This window comes from Diadema antillarum, unplaced genomic scaffold (assembly GCF_040938485.1).
Source record: "Diadema antillarum isolate AM-2024a unplaced genomic scaffold, OU_Dant_1.0 scf00000188, whole genome shotgun sequence".
Lineage (NCBI taxonomy): Eukaryota > Metazoa > Echinodermata > Echinoidea > Diadematoida > Diadematidae > Diadema > Diadema antillarum.
In genome coordinates this window covers 14,701-27,224 of record NW_027271077.1, presented here as the reverse complement: position 1 = coordinate 27,224, position 12,524 = coordinate 14,701, and the positions used below count along the sequence as shown (strand labels likewise).

At 36.5% G+C, this 12,524-nt stretch overlaps 1 long non-coding RNA gene across 1 annotated transcript in view; it reads right to left on the bottom strand.

Moving 5' to 3' along the window:
* LOC139723391 (uncharacterized) overlaps nucleotides 1-12,371 on the bottom strand; it is a 44,627-nt gene extending 32,256 nt beyond the window's left edge. Inside the window, exons 1-2 of the long non-coding RNA XR_011710349.1 lie at nucleotides 12,239-12,371; nucleotides 5,394-5,476 (exon numbers count right to left, since the gene is read on the bottom strand). This is a non-coding gene — a long non-coding RNA (uncharacterized lncRNA). The remainder of the gene's footprint in view (nucleotides 1-5,393; nucleotides 5,477-12,238) is intronic.
* Between the last annotated feature and the right edge of the window lie 153 nt (nucleotides 12,372-12,524).

Sequence of the window (12,524 nt, the reverse complement as noted above, 5' to 3'; positions counted from 1 at the left end):
CGGTCTCTGTCATAAAGTTCAAAATAATACCTTTTAAATGATATATTGGTCACTACATATAAAGGTACATTTTTTAAGTTATGGTCAAAAGAAGCAAAAATTTTCTTATTATTCTCTCTATTTTTCTTGACCTTTAATCGCAAATATCTTCATTTGGCAAATATGGACTTATCGGTTTTTGCGAACAAACTCTTCACATAATTACAAAATGTATTTTTTCCCTAAAGCACTGTGGCCTTCGCATATCACTTGGGCAACTGCAAGCTGTCGATAGTTAGGTTCACAATCTGTTCCTAAACTTTAAGTTTAGGTCGAAAACTTAACTCTAGGTGATTAGCTTGTAGTTTAGCACCGCGTGGATGCACTCGAAAGTTAGCAATCTTAGAGTTTAGTCGATGATTAGAACCACGAGACATCGTAGGGTTTACGCTTTCTCCACGAGCCCGGGGGTCCCCACTTGTAGTTTTGTTCCATGCGGACACAATAATCAATGAGCTTGTGAGTTAGCGTGAACCTCGCTTCTTGTTCGCATCCGGGTCAACCTCCAGCTGTGCTATTAAGTATGGGCATAAGGTCATCTAGCAAAGACTCTGCACTTCCGGTGTAATCATTGAGTGAGATTCACTCTTAAGTTGTAACTTAAAGTTTAGGTGCGTGTGTGAACCCGCATCATAAATTCATGAGTGGGGCTAATCATCGACAGTTAAGTTTTCGACCTAAACTTAAAGTTTGGCAACTGTGTGGGAACGTAACTAATCATTAGTTTATTGGCCTTCTTTTGTGATAACAATGATGATAATAAATTGTCAATTCAAAGCCTACAGCTACCCAAAAAAAAAATCAAATGAGGAGTGTGTACAAGAAGCAAATGACAAACTGTTTGAAACAGACAAGATTGAGTAGGGAAAACAGACAGTAATATCCCCTACGGAAGAACCGATGTTCACTTGTACGGTGTGTATTCCCTCAATATATGCATTGGCTTTGAAGCAAACTGACACAATTGTACCATCCATTAATTAAGCTTATTGTCTCTGTGTGACATCTCACTTTACACAGTGTGAGCTCACATGGTCTCGTGTGGAGAAAGGCAATCAGGTAACAGAATTACTGAGTACCTGTGTGCTTCAAAAAGAATTCTGTGGAGATCAACCTCCACAAACAAAATTGTTCATAAGGCTTTAGTGTGTGTATTCATCCACTTTAAAATTGAGCTACTCAGTGCCACAATATGCTAGGAAAACTGAATTTTCTTGTTATACATGCAATACCTTCTGACGAAGGCCTAAATTCCTTGCATTAGCATTAATCTCGAACCCTTCTTTTTTAAGCATATGTTTAGAAGACTCTAATGCAGAATGATCCTAAATGGACAATCTGCAATATCTTCCAATCAAGGTATCCCATATACAGTGCAATTCTAAAAAAAGCAATCAATGAAAGTCAAAAAAGAAAAAGAACAAATAAAATCTGCAGAACCATATATTACAAACTCCATGACATGAACTGTAAGAGAAGAATCTCCATTTCTCATTACGTGCACTAAATATGCTCAATGTCCTACTAAAAAAAAAAAATAACTGAAAATCCATCGGCAGACTGGCAGTGAAAAACATCAATTAATTTTCCAATCAGATCATCCGTTTACCACCACACAGAAAATTATGACCAAACATGAGATGACGACCTGCAACTTCCAAGATGATGGGTTCCCGCCACTTAAAAATTCATTCCACTCTGAAAAATTCACAAGTGGCATTAATCATGTCCATCAGAGCAAATTGTAACCATGGTTACTATGCTGAACATCAAAATTAGGACAGCGATAAACAAACTTCTACCACAAGTGCCTCACCACAATCTACTCGGGGCTGAATTTGGAATGGCAATCAATTCTTTGCTGAATTTACAAAAGAGAAGTACCGCCAAGAAATTGTGATGATTTTCTTGGGTCATATTTCTAACGCCCTTTCGTGGACACAGATGGAGCTATTTAAAACAAGAGAGACATCTGGGCACCACTTCATTTAAAAAAAGGTGGCTATGATAGCAACTCTCACTTCAGTGGCAAGTGTTTGGTAATGACGAGAATCCTGCTTTCTGGTTGGCTGTTGTTACAAGAAATTGCTACTCTTGCAAGAGTTGCCATCCTCACTTCTTTCATGAAATGGGGCCCTGAAGTTATCCAAGCATCATTTACTTTTTCTGTCGTCACTCTCTTTCCAATCTTCCTTTGTAGTCTAATATATGTATGGCATTCATTTGGACATCCCCCAAATCTGTGGATACAACTTATCATTCAAATTCTAGATTTACTTCTTTGTATGAAGGGAAAAAGGGCAGCATATATGTATATCATGCAATGATAAAAAAGAATTAAGTAGACACATATACAAAGCATAATATCTTTCTAACAGGTATTATTTCATATGATGATATAACTACTGGTTTCTAATATAAATTTATACAAACACTTTTTTGGGTGATGGGGGAGGGTCAAATAGAGAGAAAAATGTATTTCAAACAAGGCAAAAATATTCTTCTCTTTTCTCTGACTTGTTTCCAGAAACATAATTCCACACATCAAAGGAATACAAAGAAATCAGAAGTTTGATTTTACCAGCACAATAAGCCAACAATACACCAATCTTGAGACCAGGTCTCCACTTACAAAAACGACCCTTCATATTTCTGGTTCAATGTATATCTGGTGTCTCCCAGAGGAAGACGTCGGATATAAGCCAGCACCCATATCCATATGGATGAGAAAAGTTTTACATGACTTCTCCTTGCATTGCATATAGCCTCTGTGACAGAAGCCAAAAGGGAAATGACAGGAAAGACAGACAGACAGACAGACAGACAGACAGACAGACAGACAGACAGACAGACAGACAGACAGGAAGTCAGACAGACAGACTGTCAGATATAAAGAACTAGAAATGTTGCTATGGCAACTGGTGCCTCCACCATACCACATGCTTCTCCCAATAGGTCTAGACTTTCACATAATTGGCCTAAAAAAATATAAGATGACATGCTTGTCACAAATGTGCAGAGTGTTTACTTTTCTTAAACCAGGTTTCATTTGGACAGATATCTAAAGTATTTAATCAAGAGAGCAAGTATTTGGGAATGTGAGCATTTTTACTTGACCTCTGACCTTTGCCCTTTGACCCCATGGTCCACAATTTTTCAAATAATCTCTAACTGGTAACTTCTATTTTCCTGACAATACTCTGAGTTATTTTCAAAACATGGGAAAAAATTGTCACATTAAAATTTTCACTTGACCTTTGACAGCAGGACAAACAGACGGACAGACAACCCAAAACATAATGCTTCCGTCTTTGTGGCGGCAGCATAAAAATGACCATACCCACAAACAGATACACAAGATAAAACATACATGCAGGGCTGGCGGAACAGGGTGGGGGGGGGGGGGGGCTGAAGACTTTTTTTTCCCTTCTTTTTTTTTTCTTTTTTTTTTTGCTTGTTAGCTGATGAAACCCGGAAGTGCCAGCAGAAGTCTGAAGTGGGCCCCTTCACTTTTGAAAACTTGATGCCGGCCATGTACATGTATAGCACAATGACAGATATATAGCTGAATAGATAAACAAATGAATAGACAGATATATAGATAGAGAGACATCTGGAGATTGGTTTTTATATACAGATGTATCTAGAGACTTACATAAAGAGACAAGTATAGATAGATAGAGAGTGCAGTAGAGAAATATTGTAGATGGTGTAAAGCACAATTTATGTATGGCTAGCATGATAGATAGACAAATATCATTGATAGATAAATAAAATGTTTGATAACAGATGACATCCAACATTTTAACGTGAGTGTCTGGCTGGTGATTCTACAATATATCTAGCATGGAAGACTACATACAAGTACATTGTAAGCACATTGTTCAAAACGTGTACTGATCCTTTGCACTGCTATATTCATATCTTAGGTAGATGCCACTCTGAAAAGTAATGGCTCTCTTTGAAGGTATATTTTAACCCGTTGAGGACAGTCTGATTTTGCTACAACACAGATATCCCCATAGACACTTGCCAAAGTATACTCAGGACTCGTCCTCAGTGGGTTGAGTCAAATACCAGATATCAGTAGAGAGAAGGTCTAGAATATCATACAGTAGCACATATAGGAAAAACTTTCTTTTATTTACATTTCATAGGTATATTACTGCCATTTGTCAAGATATGATTTCTGTCATTAATAATATGTTGTTCAAAATGTGTGATCAAGCTCAAGGACATATACATAGTTACAGTTTGGTAGCACTGAGTCAGAATGAAGATTAAAAATTATTCCGCAAGCTGATTGAAACTTCATATCTTTGTATTGACAGGGCAGAGTAGGACAAATCTGTTGATATCTGACACACATACAGAATCAATGGAAACCAAATGAGTGAAATTTGTGTCTTGTAAGCACTTGAGCTAATGTACATGTACCTTGATGTACAAAACAGCATAATGTTGAACTTCCCAGATCAGGTAAATTATGCATACTGCAGCATCCAAATGAAATCATTTGGTATATGTCAGTTTGTGCCCATGATTGAGTGCCTTTCTCAATTCTTGCTTGCAAATTGGCAACTACCGTATGTCCCCCCCCCAAAAAAAAAAAAAATACGATGGGATCCTCCACAACCATAACTTTAAAAATGGTGAATCAATCCAAATACAATTTCAAGGTATAAAACTATGACTTATCACCCACATTTACAGAAAACCCAATCCGATTTGCTTCAGTGGTCAAAGAGAAATGAGGATCTTTGTAGAGCATGTCAAAAAATCCCTTCCCTCCCAACTTCTGTCCATTGTGTTCACACATTAATGTGCAGTTCCAAGAGCATCCAAGTGCTAAACTAGGAAGAAACTGACCTATGACATGCTCTACAATGATCCTCATTTCTCCGTAACCACTTAACCAAATTGAATGGAGTTTATTGCAAAATGTAAGTAAGATGTTATATTTCAGACCCTGAAATAGCATTCAGACAGTTTAATCATATTGAAAGTTATCAATGCAGAAATCTGGTTGTAATTTTTTTTTTTGGACGTACTGTACACAATGGAAGGATACTTATCTTCACCCATTCAGGACATTTTGCTATTAATGAGCATTTCCCATAGACACCTGCCTGAGAATGCTTGGGACTCGTCTTCAGCAGGTTAATGCTGAAACTTTCAGCCAGAGTCACTTTTGGCGTCATTCTATGACCTAGTTGTAGTCCAATGAGGCTAGCAGCTTGGCACTGGAAACAAAACTTCCATCAGAATGGACGAGTTGGTGGTTCAAAGTTTTGAATTTTGGCGGATGGTAAACAGATTTAAGGTGGGGAGGGGGATGTGGTTTTCTATCTTACCTGTGATTCGTCAGGCTTCCAGCCAATCATGAAAAGCACCTGAAATGTTGCTGGTATCGACCCATCTTCATTTCCGTACATTTCTGCATATATGGCAGGAAAAAAAAGGAAAAGAAAAAAAAAAGCCACTTAATTTCACGGGCAAAGATCAAAAAGCTTTACATAAATCCATCTGGAATTAAAATTTTACGTAAAAAAAGGAATAGAAAAAGAATTTATAAAGGGTCACAAGAGTGCCGAAGCTGGAAGAAGAACTAGTTTTGAGTGTACAGATTCATTAAAAGTACTTCAAGAACTCCATTTTAGTTCCTGAGGACTCAGAGGTTGACAGGTTGATATCACTTTAGATATCGACGAAGTAACAAAACCTTTGCAAAGACATGATGCGCTGCTCTAATTAACCGGTAAGACGTTCATTAAATGTTAATCTGGCTCAAACGTTTGCAGTTCTCTACCTCCATTTACCTTGGATGCCAGAAGCAAGATTTTAAGACCTAATATTACGCCACAATCAGGGAATGCATGTTGGAGCCCTACAATTCAGACGTTTTTAAAGTCCACTGGTATGGAAACATACATCAGAAAATAGTCAAGTCAGGGGTTTCAACATGGTATGGGACTCGATACATGCATGATATTGTATGACTTTAAATCAGGTACTTTAAATCAGAGTAGCTATGATATTGGAGTAAATGTTGATGTCACTAATCAAACTCATAGCTAAACTGGGTCTCATTAAGATTAATCTAAATATGTTCTGATTTGATACAGAGCAATCCCTCCATCAAGGGAAACTACATGTTGGCTTAAAGTCAATTTCAATTAGAGCAAACAGCTAGGCAAGAGTTTAATGAATATCAAATGAAGAGCAAGAAATTATGGAATTTCAAAGTTCAATTTTTGCATGTGTGTGTGTGCATGTGTGTGTGTGCATGTGTGTGTGTGTGTAGGTGTGTGTGACACAGTGATGTTGTTCTTGGTCACAAATGCAATTATAAAAGGGAATGACTTAACAGCCTAACAATTATCCCCCATATTTGTATTATATATAAGTTCTACAAATTCATTCTCCCTTTTCAAAATTACCTTTTCCAAATAGCATTCATGAACAATTTGTTGTGAAGGGAACAATCTCTTTGAATCTAAAACTCAAGTCAAAAATGTGTGCAAGCAAATGTCATACTAATGAGATGATGACATCATCTCCACATTTAGAGTTTGCAAATGTGACTGTGATTGTTGTTGCTTTTGTGGGAATAAAATATCAAACCTCAACATCCATAAATATTGTAATTTTAACATTCCCTTAGAACCATTAGAGAGAAAAGGTGTCATCAACTGCTGCAATTCAAAACAGTTATTTTGAATCTATACACAGCTCCTGCATCTACTTAACATTTTGATGAAAATGGCCTATATCTTGCTGGTGTTGCAAAAATATATATATTTTTTCTTTTGCATCACAACTGACTAAGTATTCACATTGGCAGGCAAAGAGAATTATGAAGCCTTCTCCTTCATCTTGTATTACTACTGAGTATTTCTGCTCAACTAAATCATGACTTCAAGAATGCTTCTATATGATACATCACAAAGTACATTGGCCTATCATATTATGTGACAATATGAAAAATTACAGTTATCAGAACTGAAGTAGTTTCTATTTTTTCTCACATCCATTTCAAGAGCGTGTTCAAGAATATCTGTCCATCATAACTAAATTGTTATTAAAATTTATGGTGCACAACAAACAAACACACCCTTATTATCTTTCATATAGTTCATACATTTCTTATAGTTCTGACAAATGGCTAAATCTTCAACTACTCTGAGTTTCCATCAAAACTTTGGTGGACTTCATTTTGTTACAGGTTTACAATTTCTGTGTTTCACTACACTCTCAGTTCTACTTAGTTTTAGTTTATTTATTACAAAGGCACAAATAAATCCAACATTTTGAGCTATGTGAGAAGCTGGTAATTTCTTGGTAATTTTGTCATGTAATTTATGATCATTATCCAGCTCACTGTATGAAACGATAAACATTTTACTGCGCACAACCATTACTATTAATAAATTGTTATTGTTGTTGTTGCTGCTGGTTAGGACATTCATGTTGATAACACACTCTGATGGGATAGAGGACTAAAAATGTGTCAAACTGGGTCAACTGGGAATTGAACTAGATCTTTGGATATGGCATGGCTTAAGTTGGTTCATGAATCATTGATCAGGACCCTACCATCTGGAAAAACCAGCAGTGCCTGGGAGAGGTGTCGTCGAGAATTCAGGGGGTTGGAAAGAACTTCACACAGCAGGTGGCAGAATCTCTTCATCTTGTAAAATGCACAAGCTATGTTTGGCAAGTGCTGGACAAAGCTCGTTGCAGGCTTGTTGTAAGCTTCTGGTATATCTTGCCACAAGCTTTACTTCATGGCTTCTATCAACTCTGTTTTATGATGATGCAAGCTGAAGATGGCTCAAAAAAGTTTCAAGACACAAGAGATGTGGTCTCTCATTCTCTTATTGGAAGAAGAAATGTACAAGTCAGCAGAAGACTTGTGATTTTTGCCATCAAGTCTAAGAAATCACATTTTTGTGATTCACATTGCTTTTTTTTTTAAAGCATTCAGTGCCAGTATTTCATACACTAAATAAATCATGTTCCTCTGTTTGAGCTATATTTCGGTAATACTTCATATATATTTCCAAGATATGGAGAAAAAAAAAGAAGTGAAATTTCAACATTGTCACTTGACCTTTGACCTCTGACATCTAACCCCATAAGCCCCAAACTTTCCCTAGAGAATCTTTATCTGGTGATTCATGTATACTCTAAGTTTCATGAAAATAACTTCAGGCATTGCAGAGAGTGACATGACAATTGCTCTGGTCTTATTTTCTCCAAAGGACTTAGGGCTAGGGTTAGGGTTAGGGTTAGGGTTCTGATAGGGTTTTAGGATTAGTTTGATGTGAGCATTAGGATTAGGGTTAGAGTTAAGTTTGTGAGTACACATTTGTGAGTACAATTCATATTCGGATTAGCATGCAGATATTTTGTAGGAGCAATTGTCACAGGAGCAAATGTCATGAAACCATTGCAAGGATACATATTCTCAGAGGCCGTCATCAAAATCAAGTTTCCGCTTAAAATTTTCACCTGATTGGCAAAAAATATTGATAGGATGTGTTTGAAAGTTTGGCACACCACAAATGTGTTGAGTGTTTATCCCATGAACTAGGTTTTATTTGGATGGCTAAATTGTTTTAGAGAACAAGCATCTTAGAAGTCAACAAATGTGCTCACTCATAAACTTAGGAAAGTAAGAAGATTGCATTGAAAGGCACAGGGGTACAACACCAGACAGACAGGCAGACAGATAGAAACAAAGAGAGACAAAATGAATTTCAAAGCTTCAGAGCCATACCAAAAAAAAAGACAGAAAAATGAAGGCGCTCCGACATGGACCAAAAAAAAATGTTTTTTACTCAGTACACGCCATACATTTATCCAAGATTCATGTTGCCAGACAGCCACCAAACACTGCACCATGAATAATTAATTATAGTGCTATTTAGTCTAAAACAGGCCTATTCTCAATTCTTTGGCCAAAAGAATTTCATCGGTAACTGCACGTGTACATCCTCAAAACTGGTGCCTCATCGATGCAGAATTTTGATACGCAATTAGCTTGGGAGCCATAATGCAATTGTGAAAAATACATCTATACATTTTTAACTACTTTAGTCCAGATCGTTAAAGTAGAAAATAGAAATAAAACTTGCATTAAAATTTCAGAGATTGTCTAGTAGTCATTTGGGACTGTTGTCCTGCAAACCGTGACACACCTCAAGAAGCCAAAAGTAGGCTGGTTAATGGTCATGATGTCCATATGGAAGAAACTGAAACTTGCCCCCCAAAATGGAGAACATATATATTTTTTATGTATGTATATATATATATATATATATATATATATATATATATTTTTTTTTTTTTTTTTTTTTTTTTTTTTTTTTTTAATCAAGACAAAATGCACAGAGCCTGGTCTTATGGAGGAAATGTTCATTTGACAACCAAAGGCCACAGTCACATGTACACATGTGAATGTCACATTCAACGACATGTCACAAAGGTCACATTCACAATGATCACAATCCACATCTCAAGATTTTTTGCAAGCACTCACGTGGACAGAAATAGTGAGACAATGTTCGCAATCCAAATCTCGAGACTTTTTGCAAGTGTTCACAGGAACAGAGATATCCTGCTAATTGGTGCACACAATGTGCTTCACTGCATGCACTTCTCTTTACCCTTTGTTCTGGTGGCTTGGTGCACATGCTGTTTTGTTGTGGTGTGTGCTTTGAATGATGGGATAGAATATCTTGAGATTATTTGGTCCAGTGTTCACAGGATCACTGTGGGGTGAATTATTGGGATAATTCAGAAATAAATGCAAGATTTCTTGGGATTAGCATGACAATGCTGATCAAGCTAATTGGTGGTTTTGTGTCCACACGTGCAAAAAACTTGAGATTTTGACTGCAATGTAAATCTTAAGATTTGTATCAGACTTATTTGCGTACATGTGAATCCCTTTTTTTGTGGGGGATCACTAAAAAGAAAATTCCTATAAAGCCTAGGGGCATTTTTGTGTGTGTGTATAAATAACACTGGAACATTCAGTCTAGGGAAGAAATGTATTGCATACTCCAAACATAGTATCAATATACCTACCTTTATGTGGCTGAAAAGTGCCCTAAACTTTGTGAAAAAAGTGAGAATATTCTGATATTCTTCTGTAACATACACAGGAAGCATGACATTCGTGTTACATGTTTATTTTCCAATATGTTGCTTGCAGCTACATATGGTAGAAACCTAGGTGGCTAGGGAAAGAAAATGATGACCAAAACCTTTCAGGATGATCATGCTTTTTCTTCTGCAAAACTTTCCTTTAAAAAAAAATAAAGCAGAGGAAACACATAAACAACCTACCATCTACATGTATACATGTCATCCAAGTAATGAGTACAGACGGCAGAAATTGTTTGCAATATACTATCACACTTGGGGCCTGTTTCATAAAGAGTTGCAATTTATCTTAAGCTCGATTTATTGAGCGTAACTGGGTGAATTGAGCATAAGTTCAATATTGAGCAAAAGTCCTGTTTCATAGAAACACTTACGCTTGATTTCAAGAAAAACCAAACGTAACTTTCACTAGATTGAGCGTTACTTGCGATTAATCACTTGCGATTAATCGAAAAGTTGTTTGTGAAATGCTATTTGCTCAATCTTTATGAAACAGGCCCTTGGTCTCAAAGTAAATACAAGTCACACTCTATATCACATTTTACGTGAATCACCAATTGTACATGCACCTTTTTGTGTGCTTTGTATTGGCATTTAAAACTGGCATTTATATCAAAGTGAGTAGGGACGAAACCGTATTTTGCACTAATCACATTTCAAAATGCTAATGAAGGCCCAAGAGAGTCAAGCATAAACGCACACTTAGACTGTCCTGTCTATCCCCAAGGAATATTAATGAAAAATGAGAGGAAAATAAAGGATTCAACATGCTCTTTCAAGAACAAAAGTAAATAGTGGCAAGTCACAAACACTAGAAACCTATAACTATTCACTTCTCTCTGAGATTAGTTTCCCACAATCATGTTATTCACTCGACAGACAGAGAGAGACAGCAAAATTTTTGCCGATTTATAAGGTTTATTTTGATTTAGGGTTTCTTTTACCCCTAGATAAAACACAATTTGAACACATCTGACAAGTATGATATACGTAGGAGATAGAAATTGTAGAACTGCTGTTTTGCAAAGTATTTTCGGGTCTAATATCCAAAGCATCTCATGTGGGCTCACAATGTTTGCCATCTCACAAACACAGCATAGTGTTCAAACAAAGAGAACCTATTCATTAGCTGCTGATGGTTTTCCTCATAAGGAAAGAAGATGAGTTCAGACCCAAAAAGTAAACTAAATGAATCTAAATATGGTTTTGATCACTCAAGCCCTACTTTGAGAGGGTTTCCATCTAAAATTTAAAGGGACATTCCAGATGATTTTCATAATTTCACATCATGTAGTACATAAATCGGCAACTCCATGTATAGATTTGTGAAATTTATTGTGATTCTTGAGCAGAGAAATAATACTTTGAAAAATCTTAAACAAATTACACTGAACAAGGATGATGACATAGGAGGTTCACATATTTCAGAAATGGAGCAGTGTAATTCCATTACAATACTGCTTGCTTGCGAGTTCACCTGTGTATAATCTATGCATGCCTTCTTCTTTTGTTCTGCTTCCTTGAGCCCCAACAGCTAACTCATACATTCTTATGGTGACTCTGCCATCTCATCATCCTTGTTCATTGCAATTTGTTCTTAATTTTGAAAATATTCTTATTCTTTATCCCAATTATCACAGATTCTGAAACTCTTTCCTCAGTATAACTAATTTATAGTCGTTCAAATGTAAAAATCTGAAAATCATCCGGAGGTCTCCTTTAACTCTCCAAAATATCCAGAGGTGATTTCTGCTGATTAGATGAGAGAAAGTAACATTGTACCAATTTTGAGGTTAATCATGCGTGCACATACTCTAAGGTAAACATTAATCACCCTGAATTGTGCTTATTAAGGTAAATCACCATTGTGTATACTCTTGGGACATATCATCACTGAACTTATAATGACGTAAATTACATATGTGTATGCCCTAGGGAATTTACAGTGATTGTAATTATCCAGGGAAACTGCCCCTTCATATGCCCTGAGGTAAATTACCACTTAACTTAGTGAGACATAAATTACCTTTGTATATGGCTGCCGCAGCGGTCATGGTGTCCCGATGTAGATAGTTTTTTCTTGACCATGATGCGTTGTTCTCAGCCATTCCCTTGAGGTCATGAATCAGCTCAAACATGGATGGATAGTTCACTTGAAGCTCCTCCTTATCCTGTGTGTTAATGCCAAAAAGAAAACAGAGGGTGAAAAAAAGAGAAAAAAAAATGCAAGTCACTATTCAATCAGGATTGATGCAAAGCAAAAGGTGGTTTGATACAGAAACTACATGTGATATGCTCATCTCTTTCATTTT